Consider the following 17,751-nt stretch of genomic DNA (forward strand, 5'->3'; position numbering starts at 1 on the left):
ATATTCACTCAGATTCTAGCTTCTTATGAAAGCCAGCAAATATTATGGCTCAATGGTCTGTGGTCTCACAAGGTGGCTGCCATATCTTAGCTCGGGCCACATGTGGCTCTGAAACTCTCCAAATGCCACATGGTACCATGTGGAGTGTGTCCACATTGATTTCACCCCCTGGCCTGGATTGCTGCCTGCTAGGCTGATCTGGGCTAAGCACCAAGTGCAAGGTGAGTGGAAGGGAAGCCCAGCCAACCCTCCCTCCTCAGGAAGGAAAAGGCAGCCTTTGGCCTTGAACCAGAGTCCATTTCTCATGGGGCTGCCTTGCTGAAAGAGAGAGACCACCACCATGCCTGGGCTCCTTCTACTGCAGAGGAAGGGTCCCAGTCACTGCCAGACATTGGGGTCATTCCACAGAGCAGCATGCCTTGCTAGTGCTGGCCCCGGAGGGTGGGAGCCACTTCCATCCGACCTCTTTGTTTGGGGCTGTGCATCTTCTACACTGGGTTTTTCACCCACTTGGCCACAGAAAGTCAAGATGAGCATACTTCTTTAATTTCTCCTAATTCCTTTGCTGTGCGCCCTGCGCCCTCCCCTCCTACACCTAACCATTGTAGCTTTTTCCCACAGGTTTATAGACCTAGGAAACAGGCCCTGAGCTCGAATATACCATGCACTTGTGATGCTTGCTACAGCCCAGATATTACGGCCAAGTACCACGGGTCCAGCTACGATGCATACATGATCCAAAGGTCTCAGGTCAGTCAGCTGCTAAGGAAACACTTGCCCCTGCCATGGGGGTGGGGGTGAATAAGAGCTACATCCTATCTTGACCTTCACCTCTTATGATGATTTCCAGTACTTGGTAGGCATAAAGTCTGGGAACATTAATGATAGCATTATATTTTGATTTGTGGTATACTTTCATTTATTATATATTTGCCAAGGGTTCCAGACTTGGTGGCCACCCTACAGGGCCAGCTCTTCTGAAATGGTGTGGCATTGCTGCAGAGCCAAGGCTGCTGGAGGCCTTACTATCAGGCAAACAGATTATATTTTTCTTTCTGTCTCTTAGATACTTTACTCCTCATATATCCCTGTACTTTTCCCAATAAGGAATTTTTTTAAAGCTGCTTTTTTCTTTCTCAGTGTCATGAAAATGCACTCCTGGATTCCAGGAAGGATTGAGTGTAGCCCTTCAGTTGACTCCTGGGGAACTGCACAAAGCCTTCATCATTCATGACAGGCTTGGGTTTGGGTATCATGGGGGCACCTTTGGGAAACCCCAGCCATGCAGAAGTAGGCTCATGCCTGGGCTAAGGCAGGATCCGGAGGACTATTGTGGAAAAAGAGGCAGCAAAGGAGGAGGATGGGCTCCTTGGTGATTTAGGTTTGAAAATCTTTCCCATACCCTATCCACCACAGAGCAAGAAAAGGCACATCAATTTATTTATTCTTCTTGTAAATGATAATGATTCTAAGAATAATGTTTAATTTGCTTATAGAAGCACCCTCTTTTATTAAGTGTTTGCTCTGTGCCAGGATGTGTATCCAGTGTCCGGAGGATTTGGTCCTGCCATCCTCACAGTAGCCCTGGGGTATGGGTACCAGGATTACCTTTCTTTTCCAGGGGTATAACTGAGACTCAGCATGTGGAATAACCAGCCCAAGACACAAAGCTCGTAAGCAATAAAGCTTGGGTTTTGGGTGGCCCATCTGAGTCCACACACGCCCCACCAAGTTCAGGAAGGAATTCAGAGTGACAAGCAGAAGGGTATTCCAGAAAGTGTGAGGTTCCCAAAGTTTAGGTGCCCAAAGCCTCATTTAAGAATGTTCTCTAACCATTCACAAAGAGTGGGTTCTACCTAGAGCTTTTATACTTAGGCTATTTATTCACATCCATAATTACTACTGCTTTTGGCTCTCACCATGTGCCAATGACAGGTATAAGTATGAGGGCTTTACATACATAAACTAATGAACTCCAGCACAACTGAAGGACTGATGTTCCTATAGAGAAGGACATGGTGCCTTATGCTTGGACATGGACATGGCACCATGTCCAGAGAGGTCAGGTGCCTTGTTCCAGCTTCACAGCTGGATGCACCATGAAGCAGGAAGAGACTCTTTGCCATACAACCAGAAATAGATTTTGTAGATTCCATCTGGATTTGGACTGCTTAGGGTGAATCTTGCTTCTAGCACTTGTTAGCTGAGCAATCGTGGTAAGAAACTAAACCTCCCTGAACCTCAGTTTTCTCATTTGTAAATTGAGTTAATAGCCTATGTAATTAAATGGGCTGTTGTAAGATGTAATGTGTATAGAAGTACTTTGTATATGGCTAACACATGATAGGTGCTGAATATATGTGAGGTGCTATTGCTACTATGATTAATAATCATTGATTTTATCACTACCAACCCTCAGAGACAATTTGGTTTCATCATTGCTGCTTTTCACATGCCTGGGAGTCACAACTCACTGAACACATTTCAGAGAATGTGCTATTGAACTGTGGGAGACAGAGCAGACAGATGTCCTCCCTATGCTCAAATCCAAGCACTTGGGGAACAGTGAGCAGACATGCCAGGAATTCTAGACCTCAGCTCTCAGCCTGTACTGAACAGGCTTATTATTGAATTTGCTTGGTTTCTGCATCCAGCCCACGTAGACATCAGTAACAGAGAATATCTCTGGGAAAGCAAGTCTCAGACCTCAATTACTACCTGTGTGACTGACTTAGGGCTGTTTTAGACACCCAGGACAGTGGGAGCGGAAGGCTATGGGTCTGGGTATTCACCTGTCTGATGTTCTCCAAGGATGCTGAGGCAGACAGGGTCATGAGAGATGCCACCCTCTTCAGACTGCCTTTTGAGCTTGTTTCATCTCATGCAGAAGGTCTCTCCATTGCCAATGACATTCCCAGTGACTGGACATGAGTAGCTCATATAACAATCCCCATGGTTATTGTACTTTGCCAAGTGTATGGTAGGCACTCAATCAATATTTTTTGTGTGAATGAATGCATGATTCCCACATGCCAGGCTCTATGCCAGGTGCTTTATATATACATAAGTTTACAAACATTATCTCACATTTTCCTCATAATCAACCAACCAATATATTGCATACCTATATGTGGTAGGTCCTCTGCCAGGTTCTAGGGGTTCACCACCACAGATATTTTACCCGCCTCAATGAGAAAAGCATCACCCTCATTTTTCAGTTGATCAAACCAAGGCTCAGAAAGAACAGATGACTCAATTGCCATCATACTACTCATACCTGGCAGAGCAGAGCTGTACCCTACTTCTGTCAGAGTGCTGACACTTTCCTCTTTGCTGGGCTGAACACTACTCCCCAATGCAATGCTGTGAGCCATGGATTAGCCCCCTCATGGATGTCGTCAGAGGACCCCGGTTCCAATGCATCAGCCTGTGGCTCCCAAGATGCTCAGGGGCATGAGAATGAGAAGACGGGGTAGCCTAGTGAGACCAAGTGCCATGTTGGATTTCAATTCCACAGCTATTCATTGAGTGCCTTCACTGTGTTAGAATGCTAGGTATTTTTGGAATATATCAGTGACAAAATAGATGAAGTCTTATTCCTCATGGAGTTTATAATTAGGGGAAAGAAAAGTAACAAATCATGAACATAATTAATGAATAAATCATATGATAGAAAAATAAAAGTATAGACTAGTATAAAGGAGAACGGGGTACCAGGATATGACCGATGTGCTGATGACACTGTAAAATAGGGTAGACAGGATGGGCCTCATTGGGAAGGAGACATTTGAGTAAATATTTGAAGGGGGTGAGGGAGTGAGCCTTGTGGATATCTAGAGGAAGAGTGTTCTGGCAGAGGGAATAGCTAGTGCAAAATGTTCTAAGACTGGTATATTTTAGAGCAGAAATTTTCTGCAGTTAGGAAGCAGAATACACCAGCCATGCAGCTTTAGAACAGGCAGGCCTCCCTCAGGGACCACTCCAAGCTCCCTGTTTAAACCTGCCTAACTGAGCCTGTTCTCCAAATCCCCTGGCTCCAGCCTCTAAGAAATCCCAGTTAGCTTGCATTAAAAAAGCATTGCCACTTTTATTGTAACCACAAATAATGAATGCCAGAATTTGCTTGTCAAGGCTGATGAGATTTTCAAGTAGAGGAGGAGCAGGGCCCTAAGACAAAATACCCTCCCTGACTTTCTGGCAGTTGCAACAACATACCATTGGAGTCTAAACTCCTGCACTCTGCTTGCTGTAAGGAGGCTGGCAGGTGGACAGTAGTGGCCACCACCATGCTCAGGGTGATGGCCATGCCTTGGGGAAATGCAACCAGCTGCCAGGATTGGCCAGAGGTTCTCAAACCTCAGTGGGCAGAAGCATGATCTTTTTTTAAAGATAAATCTTAGGATACTCGTTACTCTCTAGTCCTCACTTTTGAAAAACCTTCCCTGGCTTTCCTCACTGTTGGGACAGAGATAAATTCAGAACAATGTGCTCTCTGCTTTGTAGATGTTATTCCCACTGCCTAGAACACATTTCCTTCTTTTCCTCACCTACTTAATACCCACTCGTCCTTTCCATCTCAGGTCCACATCACTTTTTCAGGGAAGCCTTCTGGGACTTTCTCAGTTGGCTCAAACCCCCAATTTGGCACTCCTATAGCATGTGTACATCACTTAATTACACTGTAATGGATACCGTTTTGCATTTGTTTCTGTGATTATTTAAATAGTAACTATCTGCTCTGCTAGTTTATGAGCTTCGTGAGGACTGAGAATGTGGTCTCATGACTTTTTCTACTGATTATTTATCTGCAGGCCTAGCACATAGTAGGCATTCAGCAATTATTTGTTCAATGTATAATGAATGAATAAATGAATTTTCAGGGCAGCTTATTTTTTAAAAAAAGACACACATCTTTGATCAATTATGACTTTAAAACAACAGTCAACCTCATAATTCTTCTTACCCCAATATTCTAAGCAAACAACCACCAACTTATAGGAGTTCATAGGAGAGATGAGACCTTTTTGCCAAATGATGACCATAGAATGGTACATATCCTTTTTTGCCATGTCGCAAGACATCTTACAGAAATGCCTTTTCTATACTTGAATTATTTGCATTCATGACCATTTTGAGCCTTTTCTTTGAATTTCTTCATATTCTGGTTCAAATCCTCTTCAATTTGGGGGATTCTTTCTAATTAAAATGCCACTGGGTTTCTGGATGTGACAGAGATTACTTTTTAGGAAGGGAGCCCTTCCATTTTATCCCTGACTGATGTCTCATAAATCAATTTGCATAGAAATACCTAAACTCCTGTTAAACATCTGTCAGGAGAGCCAGGGAAGATGACATGAAATGAGTTCAGAAATTCCAACTATGCTTAACAACAAAAGAATCTTTACGATACTCTTCAGGTGTTGATGCAAACACTGGTTGTTGGCATTGTTGGCTCAGTATGGTGTAAAGGTAAGACAGCAACACTAATTAACTTTCTGTTATATGTTGTTTAAAAAAGGATAAAGGATTAATTATAGTTTGGTGGTAGATAATTGTATTCTTCCCAATTCCATCTCTTCACAAGCATATACTCCTGATACTTTTAGTCTACCTTTTTCTTAAAAAAATCTGGCTTCCAGATTTTTTTGCTGTTTTGGGAGAGGGTCTCAATTGGGAATGAATTAACTTTTTGTTTGTTTTTGTTCTTTCTCTAGGGAGAGTGGTTCTAAATATATTATCAAAAATTACCATCTTTCCTTCTTTTGTGTCTTGGATCCAATTCCTCCAACTCTTCTTCCACCCTTGAAGAAAGGATTGACATCAAAATAATTAATTCTGAAATCATTGAATTTTCCTGCTGCTAAAGGATTTTTGAAGAAAGCTTAAAACTAAATCTTACTCCTTAAGCCTTATTCCCAAATGGTCCCCTGTGTGCTGAAGTAGTGATATGCACAACCTAGATGAAAATGCCTTTTTTATGGGGGCCAGACACTATTGTTTAGTTAAAATTAGAACCATCTTATTTCTCAGAACTGGTTAGAATACTTTTGTGATCAGAGATAAATTGTACTTGGTTTTCTTTTCCCTTTCCTGCCAGTAATGGGCATTGCTTTTGCTACCAGAAAACACCCTGGCCAGTTGGTAACAGGAAAGTGTTAAGGCCAGAAGATGAGTCCAGTGGTTCTCTGTGTTTTCTCCCAGAGTTTGTAGAGAAGAAAAATCCTACATCCAGGTCAATATTGTAGAGGTTACGCCAGGTCCATGTAGTCTAATCTACTATGTTAGAGTGTCCTTTTCCCCTACATCATCCAGAAGGTCATAGCACTGTCTTTAAGAATTATCCAGACAGGTGTGGCCAAGAATGGGCTAAGGTAGAGCCGAACCTGAAAGTGTTCAGGAAAGCTGATTGTTAAGGATGAGATCCTAGTCAAACTTGGATTTTGGCAGAGGTAGAACCATCCTGTCAGGGGAACCAGGAAGTTCCTGAGTAGGATGGTTGGTCAGGCAGTTCTTTCCCCTCTACTGGAGGCCACACTAGGTTGTGCTTCCTACTTAGAGGTCTGTTGCATTGTATGTAAATGACTTTGAATTACATTTTGTGGTTCAGGAGGTGAGCACAATTAAACAGCAGTGGAGGAACTCCATGCAGTAGGGTTCCCATAGCCTCATGTTGTGGTTGGATGAGCTCCAGAAAAGCTTGATCCGATCCCAGCATTGTAATGCATCACAGACTTGCCCCGGATCAAATTGCTGAAATGCAAATGAATTGGTTTTCACTGCAGGCTCACTTTGGGTTAAGCTTTTCATGTCCCACTAGTAGAATCTGGCCACATCTCTATTTATCATTGACTTCAATGCAAAGTATACTTACAGTATGTTGTAGAGAACACCTTTGAAAAAGAAATACTCTGATCTCTCCTCAGCAGGCCAAGAGCAGGACATTCTCATGGAGGTAAAACTGCTCAGTGCTACTGGAAGCAGTTTTCTTTTATTGTCCAGGTAATCGGTCAGGACACTTGTCTGCTCTCTGAGCCTGGAGACATTCCTTACTCTAGGCTGCTTGGCCTCCACCCCTGTACTCAGGGAATCCATTCAGTTTGCCAGCTACTACACAAAACAATACTCAAAGATTTGCTAAGGCAACGTATTTTCTCTGAGATTCTGTCTTTCTGAAATCTCTTTAGAAGTTTATCAAGCTGACTCTAATGGACTACTTTCTGAGTCTTTTATTTGAACAAAGCCATGTTTTAAAAACTACTTTTGTTCTCTTTCCTAAATGTTGACGGGGAGCCTTTAGTGGGACTGTGTTGGGCTGTGGAAGGAGGTATGGACTTTGTTTCTGAGCCTAGGGTTTTATCATTTCTACCACCAGTAGAAGCCAGCTCATGAAACAGGTAACAGGGCAAATTACTGTTTGGGGATGCAGCAGCGTTACCAAAATTCAAAATCTTTGTGTTCTGCGGAGGTCAGAGAATGCTTCCTAGAAAAGCAGGTATTCTTATGAATTTTATGATTGGCAATCCATAGACTGTCTTTTGTGACAAATGCCTATTGAACCATGATACTTTCTCTTAAGTTTTCAAACACGCTAGTTTAAATAGTTCCAGTTTTAGAAGAACTTATTCTTTGCTTTTCAAATATACCTTTTTAAATGAAAAATGTGAAAAGGCCAACTGTAAAGTTTTGTTTCCCACTTTTAGAAATACAAAAAAGGAGAGATGGGTCTGACTTTTAAGTTATAGAGTGATTTGCCAACTTTGCTTCAGTAATTTGAAGCACCCCCATAGCATCTAGCAGTTGGCAGAGCACATCAGAATAGCAGGCTTAGCTGAAGGTGACCAAAACAGAGACTAGTGTACAAGTGCCAAGAAGATCTCTCATGCGCTGTCTCCCTCTTTTTTTTTATTCAAATTTCACATCTGTGCTCTATTTTTAAACATTTATTCTTTAAGTGATAACGTATGTTTTACCAAGCCTCTTATTGGATTAGACATGTTTGAAATCCCCTCAACTTTAACCTGTTCGTGACTGCCTCCAAAAACATTTGGGTCCACCACCGAAGCAGAGAGTGTGGCATGGGGGAAGGTTCCCAAGACTTCTGCCACAAGAGCTGTCCTAATGTGGGAAGAGAGGGACCCTGCTGTTGCATGGGGTAGATTTGAGGGATCTTAGATTCACATGGCTTCATGAGAACAAGTATGGGTGTAATGTGTCCAGTGTTCTTGCTCTTCATAACAATTTTGATATTCACATTTTAGAGTTGGAGGAACTAAAATATTTGAATTATTTGAACCGTGTACCTAACCACTGGTAGGGATTTTAAATATATTATCTCAATCCTTACCACTCTGAAAGCTAGGTGTTATTCATTCCATTTTAGAGATGAGGAAACTGAGGTCCAGGAACTGGTTCAAGATGCTTCAGCCTATGTGGGGTCTCACTCCAAACAAATGCAGGCTCTTCCCAACAGATGACCCCAAGTTGGCGCAATACCTTGTTTGGGTCAGAGCCCCATGCAATGAATGGGGCTAAAAAGTAGCATAAAAAGAAGGCTTTATTCTGTGACCCTGAGCAGCACTCCCAGCCCCTCTCCAGGGCCCCTGCTGGCCCCTACCATGACCTGTGGTCACATGTGCAGGCTGGGGAGAGGGACTTATCTCACTCACTCTGCATCACAGGGCATCACCCATCACTGCTGCTGGGGATGGGAGGTGGGGTGGGGGAGGAGGCTGTGGGCTTGATCAAGTGGCTGCAGCTTTGGTCTCCAGCATGAAATGTCCACATTCACCTCTTGTAGACTTTGTATTTCATTCTCAAGTTATCTGCTTGAAAGCCATTTTTCCCTTCAGTTTTCCATTTTCTTCTTCATCATTTAACATATAAAAACAGGTTCTTCCTGGTCCCTTTCTCTCTCTCCCTCCTTTCCTTCCTCTCATCATATAATTAAAAGTCCTTTCAGGCTGTCTTCACCTTATCATTTCAAATGAATTGAAAAAAGATCCGACTTCCTGCCCTTGTGTCTTCCTGATGCTGAATTTCAAAAATGAAAGGAAAGTCCTTTTCCCCCTCCCTTTTCACTTCATACTGCCTCCTGAATAACTTTTTAAATCATACTGATTCTGTTATTGATCAGCATTGTTGCAAAACAGCTTCACAATTTTCTCTTTTTGCTTTTTTAAGTAATAATTTAAGAGGAAAATGATTTTTCACCCTCCTTTCTCGTGACTACAGAAAGAAACTTATCAAACACAAAATTTAGCATTTCTAGTAGTTTATCTGTACTATATTCTCAGCTCCATATTCTTTTGGAGAAGATGCTACTTTCTTTTTTCATTCTTTACAACATACTAGCAGCAGAGTTAAAAGTCCCAGAATTTCTCATGTTTACTGTTTTATTTTTTTAATTTAACCCATAATAATGAACTATATTAAAAAGTAACAAGGACTTAATTTTAACCATCCTTATTATATAAATGATTTTTTTCATAGTTGGAAGTATATACATAAATGCTTTATCATAAAAATAACATGTTCAGTAAAGAAACTTAGAAAAATATAAATAAAAAACTAAAAACACCCACATTCCTGCCACTCAGAAATAACTGTCATTAAGATTTATAGTTTCCTACATTCCATTGTCTATATAGATATTTGAAGAGAGACATGACATACTACATAATAAAGTTTTTATTAGCCTTATAAACGTTTAAAGTTGTATGCATTTTCCCATGTCCTTAAAAATCTTCAAAAATATATGTCTTGGTTGTATGATTTCTATCATTGCCATAATTAATTTTATCACTCTTCTATTGTGATTTCAATTTGTTTCTAGTTTTTTACTTTTTTAATCACACAGGATGAACATCTTAGTACATAAATATTATTTTTTTCTATTATTTTCCCCATTATTTTTCTTAGGGTTAATGCCCCCAAATTGACATATTGGAATGACAGTCATTTTAAGTATTTTAGGGAACTAAGAAACACTCTGTCCTGTAAAGTACTTGATGTTTATAAGTTTTTACATAAATACCATCTGTTTGTGTTAAGTTTGTCAAAGCCATAGTCTGATAACATGCCACAGATTTGGGGTAGAATCTTACTATACGCAATGCAAATGATCAGTATACTGAGAAAGCAAGAGGCTGAGGGAGTTTTTTAAAACTTCTTAGAAGAGTGAATAGGCATGGGAACAAATGGGCAGTCCATTCAGAAAATCTTTTTTTTTTTTTTTAATTTTCATTGTTATTCAATTACAGTTGTATGCCTTTTCTCCCCATCCCTCCACCCCACCCCAGGTGAACCCACCTCTCTCCCCCACCTCCACCCTCCCCCTTGGTTTTGTCCATGTGTCCTTTATAGTAGTTCCTGTAATCCCCTCTTCCCACTGTCCCTGCCCCCACCCCACCCCCCCGCCCTGGCTATTGTTAGATTGTTCTTAACTTCAATGTCTCTGGTTATATTTTGTTTGCTTTTTTCTTCTATTGATTATGGACCATATGATCTCACCTTTAACTGGAACATAATCAATAGAAAATCTTTATTGAGCATATACTATGTGCCACATACTGTCTGGACAGTGGAGACACTGCAGTGAACAAAACACAAAAATCCCTGCCCCAAGGGAGGTTGTGTTCTATGAGGGACAAATAGAAACAAAGGCATCAAATGTGTGACATGACAGATGGCAATGAACTGTATGGGGAAAAATAAAGATGCTGTACTGTGAAGTGTGTGGGAGGTGATTCTGAGTAGGGTGTTCCTGGGACAACTCCCTGTGAAAGCAACACATGAGCAAAGATTTGCAGGCAGGTGGAGGGTGAGCCTTGTGGAGCACTATGCAGAGAGGGAGTCCCTGGTGGGGACAAACTTTAACCAAGAGAGTTGGAATGTGTTCTTTTCAGATCCCAGACCCAAGTGCAGTTGCTGAGTTGACAAGGTGGGGGAGCCAGAACCCCACAACACCAGTGTTTAGATGAGATTATTTTTTTTTAAATGTACACACAAGGACCAAAACCCCACATTCTTATCTCTGCCCTGATAGGCCATTGGGAAATGCCTGCTGGACACAGCCAGCAAATCTATATTCACATGATCTTTGACACAGTCTGGGAACAGAATTGTGCAAAGAGGTTACAAGTTCAGATTGGACAGACAGACTGTCATTTCTGAAAACAATGAAAATCGACTGAACAAGAATGGCAACTCAGAAGGTTTCAATCCAGAGTGGTTCTTATGCCCAGAAACCTCCATTTAACTGATCATCTCAGGGCTGGTTTATTTCCTCTCTCCCATGGTCCAGCACTCAAACATAGCTCATAAGCCAACCAGAAACCCTACTTCTTTGGACTATATCGGGTGTACCAAAGCTCCTTTGGGTACTAGAATAGGAAGCAGCTGCGTGGGTCACAAGGCCAGGCAGAGTTTCTGCTGTCGATCTTCTTGGGTTTGAGAGCTCAATGCTCTCAGAGATGTCTGATACAAGCAGCCATCTAGAAAGTATGATGTTAAATGTTTAAAAAAAAAATAAGGCAGCCCACCTCACCACGGAAGCCCTGGCAGGTGTGAGAAGGTACAGAGTCTGAGAATGGATCTGAGGATCAGAGTTCCAGCTCAGCTCTGACCTCAGCACACTGTCACAGGCTCAATTTCCCCATTTGTAAAGTGAAGGAAGTGAGTTAAGAGACCTCTGAGCTCCTTGTAGTTTTCACAGTCACAGACTACTCCAGTGCATTCACATGTAGTATGTTGAGCACCTGACCAAAAACAAGGACTTGAAGGATGCAGAAGCAAATGGCAGTATTTGCTTTCATGGAGCCTGCGGTGGAGTAGGGGGATGCATTATTCAATAGGACATTAACACTGCTATCATTTCTGGAAGAAATGATATTCTAGGCACAGTTTTGTAATTTTATTGTTTTATTACAATCCTCACAAAAAGTTGAAGACCTAGTACCATTATTAGGTACTTTGCAGACAGAAAAACCAAGTCACAGAGCTGGTGAGTGGTAAGAAAGATACTCAGTGAATCTGCCTGTGGTGGTCACACTCTTAGCCCCTTTGTTTTCCCATTGCAGTGAAGTTGCCATCTTCCCCCTCAGGGAATATTTGAGAACTCCAGGTGAAACGGAAGGAGGAAGGTGACTTCAAAGGTGACAGGGAAGGAGGAAGGCTCTGAAGTTTGCTCATATCATTTAAGTAATTAATCCTGACTAAACTCCATTTATTAGTATATGATGGTGAGCAGGTCAGCTTACCTTCCTGTAAAGTGGGTATGTTGTTTCCTACCTAACTCACAGAGAATCATTATCATGAAGCATCTACCCTGTGGCCTACACAAATACACAGGATGTTGATCTCAGTTCTGAGGTACAAAGATGGGGCTATCTCATTCTTCCCCACAGGGTAGCACTGTGCTTTGAGGAACGATGGTCCCAAACTGTCTCTGGTGACACTCCATTGACACAAACCTGCTCCACATGACTTGTTCCCCTGACCAAAGAAGAAAGAACTTGAGTGGCAATGTTCATAAACAGGCCTCCCTCTTCTGCTTCTCTGGGAGCCAGACCCTGATTTATCCTGGGAGAAAAATAAATAGTGAAGAAGGTACAAACAGTGCCTTGAAAGAACCCAGTTCAGCATGGGCTCAGAAATCTTCCTTCCAGGGAAGGAGTGTCCAGACCTCCCAGCCCCAGTCTTGCTTGTGCAGGCTCCTGGGGGGTCTGCTGGGGCCAGGGTCTTCTGAGGCTTCCCAGATGAGGTCGGGCTTCCAGGGAGTGCCTCTGTGTTCCTGGGCCTTCTAGTGATGCAATCCTTGGTGAGGCAGGGAAATGAAAAGCTGATATTTTGGACGGGGAAGAGCTATCTCCAGGGGACTATTTTTTATGAACCAAAGACACTTAAGTGTTGCTGATTTATCTTAATAGTAGATTCTATGAGCAAAAGTCCCAGTTGTCTCTTTGCGCTTTTGGCAAGTATGGATAAGAAATGGAGTGGAGGAGACCCAATCAGAGCTGGCTAGCCCAAAGTTCAGGAGTCTTAATCTTCCTCACTCCAAATATGTAACTTAGTATTGTTTCCAAAGGTTTTCAAGTTGCAGGTGGACACCCAGCTTTGGCAAGAAGCGGAGTGGCTTCCATCACCACGTTTTCTGCTTCTAGAACAATTATCTCGTGGGCTCGAGGGGAGAAAGGCCAGCATCTCCCTTGGGTAGTGAGTTCTTCAAGCTCAGTCACCACATTCTGGTTGTGGGGATACTGTTTCTGTATAAAGAAACCTTCTGTAATGTTAAGAGCCCTCCTGCTTGTCCTACACATGAACGGGACTCGGAGAGGGCACCGCAGGGCTGCTTCTGCTCTACATCTTCTCCCATGTCAGGACTGGAATGAGACCATGCTGAACCCAGCACCTTAGAAGGTGGAATATAAATTATGTCAAGACCATGTTCAGTGTTGTAACATTTACTAATCCCTATTAGATATGGATAAATTCTCATGGCTTAATTTGGCATGTTGAGTCAGTTCTTCAGATTGTCTTTGGGGACTAGAAAGGAAATGCACAACTTTACTATAATTTTTCTTTTATTTCTTGAGAATGAGACATAATTTTTTACTGTTAGCTGGTGGAAACTTTGGTGAATCATGGCCAACTGTGGCTCACCCCCACAGGAAGAAAGCATCAGAATTTAGCTGAGAACATATTCTTTGAAACAAACCAGAATATTTGATTTTTGAAATATCTTCCCACTTAAAAAAACAGGCTGTCCAACAAATATTAATGTTCTGAACAAGACCAAGAGAATTGAGGAAGTCGAAAGCTAGAATTTCTCTCTGAGGAAAATTTTAGAGTGATGTGTGATGCCTTAGGTTAATAATAACTCCACTGAGCATGAAAGAGTCTGTGAGGATGCAGATACAGCCACTAGAATTCACAGAGCATCCTTCTCAATCTCAGTCCTCCTTCCTCCAAGCGGAAGGAGCTAGATGTTGGCTAAAAGTCAGGCATTCCTCATTCCTTTACCAGGTCACCCACATATACATGACCTTGGGCACATCCTGTCATTTTACTTCCATTCCTGGAATTTGGTCCAAAAATATATTTGACAATAGGTTCTCCCTTTTTTCTGCCAAACAGTTTTATGTTGGAAACCATTGTCAAGTACTTTAAATTGCTTGGGTTAAAAGCTGTTGTCCAATTCTTTTTTCTTTTTTCAGCTTCTCACATAGTTTGGTCGTCAGTCATTCATGCTCAATAATCACCTTTAGGGGACTCAAATCTTGTCAAGTTTGACAAGGCTGATCAGGTTAGGGGGTTATTAATCTGTTGGCATTGTAGCTGCAAAATTATTTAAATGAGATTCTTGTTCTGTTCATAATTGCAGATTTGCTTTAACAGATCTGTTTTGCAGATTTTATGAGCAGAAATCCTCTTGGGCAAATCCACCATTACTTCTCAGTGAGGTTCAGGTGGCAATTTTTCATCTCTGGGGTAGTTTTTCAGAGGAGTGGTCACATGAAAAAGCCCAATTCTCTCCTCTTTGCCACACCCAATTTTCATCTTCTGCTGACAGCAAGACCCAAAATTATCCTCATATCTCCTTATGAAATTCTGTTGAAAAACGTTAGTCCCTGTGCACTGTGCACAAAAACCAAATTACTTTTGGAATGTTTCATGAACTCTGGGAATCCAGATACAGATCAAGGAAATAGCACAGTATCTCCCCCTTCTGCTCAATCTGTTGATTGATTTGTAGATTATTCTCCTTACCTTGAACCATCTGAGTAGTCTTTGGTGTGACTCCTAATGTTTGTTGATTCATTTATTTGTTTGTATTTTTTAAGTATTATATATAGTTCTCAATCTCAGAGAATGCAAAGGAAAGTTCTGGGGAAGCGAAGACCTCCTTCTCCAGTTAAAGCAATATTCTCCTGATGATTTGCTAGGATGTTAGGATGTTTCTCAGATCTTACAGTGAGGAAATCTCAACCAAAGAAAGAGCTTCTGGACCAAGCCAGACAAAAACCAGTTATTCAGGGACAGAGTTAGTATATGCTCAGGCTGGTTTTCATTCCCCAAAATACCAAGATCTTTATGGGCACGAAAGGTTCCCAGTGGTAAGGAAGGTGTGAGAAAACTTCAAAAAGAGGAAGAGCCACTGCTCTTTCCTGATTGGCCTTCAGCAGTGGTACACTGATGAGCGAGGGTGAGAAACACTGGACCTTTTCTAAGCTTGATTCTCATCTTGGAACTCCAAAAGTCTTAAAGCTATGCCCCACAAATTCATAGATAAAGAAGGAAGGTCACAAATTAGAGGGGAAAATGAAAGGAAAGAATTATAAAAGTGTTAGAGATTATTATTTTAACTTCCAGTTCTCTGTAATGTTTCTGTCTATCTCAAGGCAAACACAATTTACAGGTGTTTTTATTTTTAAAATTGTTATATTAACTGTAGTTAAACCCAGCTCTGTTTTGACATGGCCTGGTGAGCTTCTTCCCACCTTCATTAAATATCAAGTCCAAGGCCATCCTTTCCACCTACATAGTCAGAATCCCAGGGGAGAGACACCAGAAAGCTGATGGATCTGATTGACAGACCAGAATTTTGAAGGCGTTGACTACAGAAGGAGGCGAGCAACCCTCAAAGGTAGAGATCCTTGTGTCACAAAGTGCCTGCTTCTCTGTATAGATAGCTTGCAAATGCAGGAACTGTAAACTTAATATAAATAGCAAGATTTGAGATGGCTTTGGGCTGCAATTGTGATCAGAAAAGGTGTAACTGAGGGCTGGTGCAGGGCCATGTAACAGGAGCAAGGGTGGATTTAGAGATAAGCCTGTCAGCACCGAGCATACCATGATATCAGGTAAGAGAGACAGTTGGTCAACAGAATCTATTGAGCTTACAATGAGGATTCAGGCCTTGGACCAGACCTTTCAGGGCTATAAAAAGGACAAGAAGCCACAGACTGTACTCAGGTACCTAGAGTACCTCCCTTGATATCCACCAGCCTGCTGATGCCCTTTGCACAGAACCAGAGTGGCTGAATAACTTTGTGCTGGTAGTTGAACAGCTATTAAGTGACCTGACTTTGACCATTTGACCCAGGCCCTCTGATCCCACTTCTAGTTTTCTTCACTCTCCATGACACTTTCAGTTATGGAAATTATCTTAACGGGGCACATTCTGACCCCAGCTGTGATGGAGTCTATAGGACCTGGTTTTGTAGGGAGGGATCATTTTCAGCTAGGATAGAGATGAATCCTAGTGTACATGGGATTACATACAGACCACATTTGGGGAGAGTTTTTATGGAAGAAGCTGGAGGAGGTAGGTTGTTCAAAAGGAAAGGGAGAGGTTGTCCTTGCTTGGTGACTGAACTGTTCCTCTCTAATGCATGACAATAGGAAGCCACTGTGTATTATGGAAGAGTATGATACGAACACTGTCACATGAAGCAGGTTAGAACCAGCATTTTTTATTAATGATAAAATGGCTTCTGAGATTAGATTGCTAGGTCATTTCTGCCCATGACAGCTTGCCTTGGGTTGGATGAATCATGGGCACCTCCAAGAGTAGTTTATTACTGACCAAGAGTAGTTGGTCAATAATAATTTGGGCCTTTCATTAATGCCACCCTTGCCCCTGCCATACCAAGGATAAAACACAAGGATAAAGCTTCTTTCAATTATACAGTACATGGGGCATGAAAATTTGAAGTCTTCCTCAGTAGCCCAAATTTGAAAGAGTGTTGTATAAAGCTTCAAGGCCTGAGAAGTCCTTGCACCATCAATGTTACAATTCTAGAACTAAAGGCCTCATTTTATTACCAGTTTCCAACTTATGTCTATTCCAAATAATCATTATGGTGCATTATTCCTTTAATGGGTTATTTCTCAGAGAGAATGAGAGAGAGAGAGAGGCTACCATTTGATTTGGGGTGCTATTTTCTTATTTTGTAGAGTAGGCCTGAAATGTCCCCAAGGCACATGCAGTTTCTGAGCCGTAATTATGCTTTTTAACCCACTCCTTTATGTCTGGGTCCTTAATGTCCAAACTCCTATATAATTACCACGTTCACTGTATGGGAATGAGACAAATATTTTTTGCATGACTTTAGCCTATACATTGCCACAAATGCTGTATTATTACAAGACATTCCCTGAACTTGAAGCTGTACTATTAACTCTCTCAACTTGAAAAGACCCAGCAAAGAGATACTCCCAATCTTTGGCCCATGATGCAAAACTCAGATGGACAGTGACTTGATCCAGCTGAGGGCCTGGGACTCCTGGGGGAGGACTTGAACTTGGCACTAGTATTGGTTCATAGCCTGACAGGGAGTTGGGAAACTTTCCTTTTCCATCCAGCTGTAGTGCACAGCCACAGCCATGGCTCTCATTGCAGTTGTGAAGTATTGTTGCATTCTTCAGCATTTGAAAGGGGCCAGGTTTGTTAACTGCCTCTCCTGGAGGAAGAAGTTTCTGTGTTCCCTTGCTGGACTAAAGGGAGATTGTTGATGCTGATTGTTCAGAGTAATCAGAATTTTAAAGGATTAAGCTGAAAGGAGGAGTGCTGTGGCCAGTAAAGCAGGGCTTCATTTAATCCAGGGTTGCTGAAATTCAAAATAAAAGACAGCAGGAGTCTATCTACCCCAACGTCAGTCTCAGGAGTCTCTTCCCTGGACTAAAATGATTTCAACACCATTTCCTTCTAATTTGAAAAATAATCTATATCTCAGCATTTTTTGTATATGG

At 41.8% G+C, this 17,751-nt stretch overlaps 1 protein-coding gene across 1 annotated transcript in view; it reads left to right on the forward strand.

Annotated features, from left to right (window-relative positions):
- ERC2 (ELKS/RAB6-interacting/CAST family member 2) overlaps positions 1 to 17,751 on the forward strand; it is a 932,688-nt gene that overhangs the window by 707,900 nt on the left and 207,037 nt on the right. The window lies entirely within an intron of this gene.

Source organism: Desmodus rotundus, chromosome 8 (assembly GCF_022682495.2).
Source record: "Desmodus rotundus isolate HL8 chromosome 8, HLdesRot8A.1, whole genome shotgun sequence".
Taxonomy (NCBI): domain Eukaryota; kingdom Metazoa; phylum Chordata; class Mammalia; order Chiroptera; family Phyllostomidae; genus Desmodus; species Desmodus rotundus.